This window comes from Gymnoscopelus microlampas, assembly GCF_963454915.1.
Source record: "Gymnoscopelus microlampas genome assembly, chromosome: 1".
Classification (NCBI taxonomy): Eukaryota; Metazoa; Chordata; class Actinopteri; order Myctophiformes; family Myctophidae; genus Gymnoscopelus; species Gymnoscopelus microlampas.
The window spans coordinates 2079598-2082589 of NC_139962.1; the positions used below are offsets into that span (position 1 = coordinate 2079598).

The following is a 2992-nucleotide window of genomic DNA, read 5'->3' on the forward strand; positions in this document are numbered from 1 at the left end:
AGAAATGCGGGGCCCGGTGCGGAGTTGGCGAGCACGCGGAGTTGGCGAGTGCGTGGAGTACCCGCGCGCGCGCGAAGCGCGCGCGCGCGATTTTTTTGCGGTTTCTGCTGGATATATCCGAGTTTTGGGTGGTTATTTGCGGTTATTTTTGCCCTCAAAACATTAAGTTGGGTGTCATGTTGGGTGTCATGTTAAAAAAAAAATGTTCCCGTTTTTTTGCGAGGCCCCCCGTAGCGCGGGGCCCGGTGCGACCGCACCGTTCGCACCACCCTTCCTGCGGCTCTGCTCTCTCTCTCTCTCTCGCGCTCGCGCTCTCGCTCTCTCTCTCTCTCTCTCTCTCTCTCTCTCTCTCTCTCTCTCGCTCCACCTTTAGTTGTAAACCAGGAAATGATGTTGTCAGGGAAACATGGCAGCGTTTCAACCATAGAGTTAAAAATAACTTTATTATAAGTTTATAATAAATAATACATTATATCCAGTCTTTTCTTTAAAGCACTAAATGTGAAGCTTTATAAACAACAAGACATCCAACAACTTACACAAAACTACACACTGTTTGACCAGGTAAGACTTTTAACACAAAACTATTGTTTATAAAACAACTGTAACAATATAAATGTTTATAACGATCTGCACGCTTAACACATGTTGGGATGTGAGCTTGTAGATCGACTATGTTCTGTGAAGAGATTTGGTGTAGAGGGGGTAAAGGGTGGACCTCCTAGTACATAGCCCGAGCTGTAGTATACAACCCTCGTAGACGTATTTATGATTCTGACGTTTTCAATCTACGAGAGTTGTAGGATTCACCCCCCATGGAGACCTGGACTTTCTGCACTATGCCCCGCAAAGTACTCCAAACGTGTATAAAATTGAAAATAAAGGTGCTTTCCCCAAAGTCCCAAATGTTAACTACTTCTACGGGGTAATAGTGTAATGTAATAATCCATATATTTCAATAAAGAAGTGTTTTAATGCCGGCTGTGGCCGAACGCCATTTCTTCACCCTCGTTTACTTCCTGTTTACATTTAGTGTAATTCCGGGTTTCACCGGATGCGCCCCCTCACTACCGTCACTACCGCCCATTGGGAACTTCCGACAGAATCGGCCACAGACGGCATTAAAACACTTCTTTATTGAAATATATGGATTATTACATTAAACTACTACCCCGTAGAAGTAGTTAACATTTGGGGCTTTGGGGTAAGCACCTTTATTTTCAATGTGTACACGTTTGGAGTACTTTGTGGGCCATAATGCAGAAAGTCCATGTCTCCATGGGGCGTGAACCCTACAACTCTCGAAGATTGAAAACGTCAGAATCATAAATACGTCTACTTGTAGCAGCCACTTCCACGTAGCACGCACACACACACACACACGCACACGCGCACGCACGCACGCACGCACACGCAGGCAGGCAGGCAGGCAGGCAGGCAGGCAGGCAGGCAGGCAGACAGGCAGACAGACAGACAGACAGACCGACAGACCACTTAAGCTCTACAGCAGTGATAATAGCAGATCTACAAGCTCACAGCACTCTGTATTGTGAGCTATTTCCACTTTTTTGAAACAGAAACACATGTTGACTATTTTGTGTTACCTTATGCAGGCTCTATAATGTGTGTAGTGTTGAGTGAATAAGGTTACCTTATGCAGGCTGTATAATGTGTGTAGTGTTGAGTGAATAAGTTGTTACCTTATGCAGGCTGTATAATGTGTGTAGTGTTGAGTGAATAAGGTTACCTTATGCAGGCTGTATAATGTGTGTATTGTTGAGTGAATAAGGTGTTACTTTGTCCTCCAGGGCTCTATCCTTGACCCCTCTTCATCTCTTTGTTGCAAACAGCAGATCTACAAGCTCACCGCATTGCAACGTCATGCATTGCGAGCTTGTAGATCAGCTATTTTCCCAGAATGTTTTCCATTTAGTTTTTTTTTAGTTTTTTGTCAAATGTTCACCTATTATAACATGTCCAGAATAATAGTGAGGCTAGGGTTCAAGAGGTTACTCTTTGACGTTAAGCTTGTTGTTACAATGTGTTATAGCCCAGGGTGTAGTGGCACCCTAGGGTGCTGTGACACAAGTCCAGGGTAGTCCCAGAATACTTTGATAACATTATGAATTAGGGATGCACCGAATGGGAAATTATTGGCCGAAACCGAAAGCCGAAAATAGAAAACAGTTGGCCGAAAACCGAATACCGAAAGGCCGAATATGATAAATATATATACATATATATAATCGAGATGGTCATGGTCCGATCAGGTTTTTTGAAACCGATCACCGATCCGATCATGATCAAGTCTGATCATACGATACCGATCACCGATCCGATCATGTGGCGCAATATTATTTTTTATATTTTTTAACTTTTTGTATTTTATTTAACTTTTTTATTTATTAATTCATTCACTCATGCATGTATTGGCTGGTCGTCCAGGCCCAGAGGTGGACAGAGTACTCGACCCCAGTACTTGAGTAAGAGTACAGAGTACTCCTGGTTACATTTAATCTACTACAACTAAAAGTAGCTCAGTCAAAATGTTACTCAAGTAAGAGTAAAAAAGTACTTGCTTTTAAATGTACTTAAGTATTCAAGAGTACATGCTTTTAAAATACTTAAGTCCAAGTAAAAGTACATTTCTATTTTTTTTACAAGGCTTTTTAAATCACAAGTCAAATGAGTGCAGCATTGGTTCAAAACGAGTAAACTAAATGAATATCTTTATAGCCTAGTGGTGCAGCACAAAATAATCAAATAACCACAAAATATTAGATTTAAATATACTGTCTTGAACAAACTAAAATATGTCTAAAACCTCAGCAATTCCAATGCAACAAAATAACTCCTGATCTAAGCAGTAACAGTGATGTTAGGTTTTCAATGTAGTTAGTGGGTGCCAAGACCCAGGAGTATGCCATACTGTCTGAATGAAAGCCATACCATTTTGGCATACTGAGTATAGCAACATTGTATGCCTTTCATT

General features: G+C 41.6%; 1 protein-coding gene across 1 annotated transcript in view; it reads left to right on the forward strand.

Annotated features, from left to right (window-relative positions):
- Positions 1-434: 434 nt before the first annotated feature.
- The window catches only part of LOC311047787 (uncharacterized protein), a gene marked incomplete at its 3' end in the record, with an annotated part of 42052 nt that continues 39494 nt past the window's right edge, over positions 435-2992 (forward strand). Inside the window, exon 1 of the mRNA XM_084060659.1 lies at positions 435-564. The remainder of the gene's footprint in view (positions 565-2992) is intronic.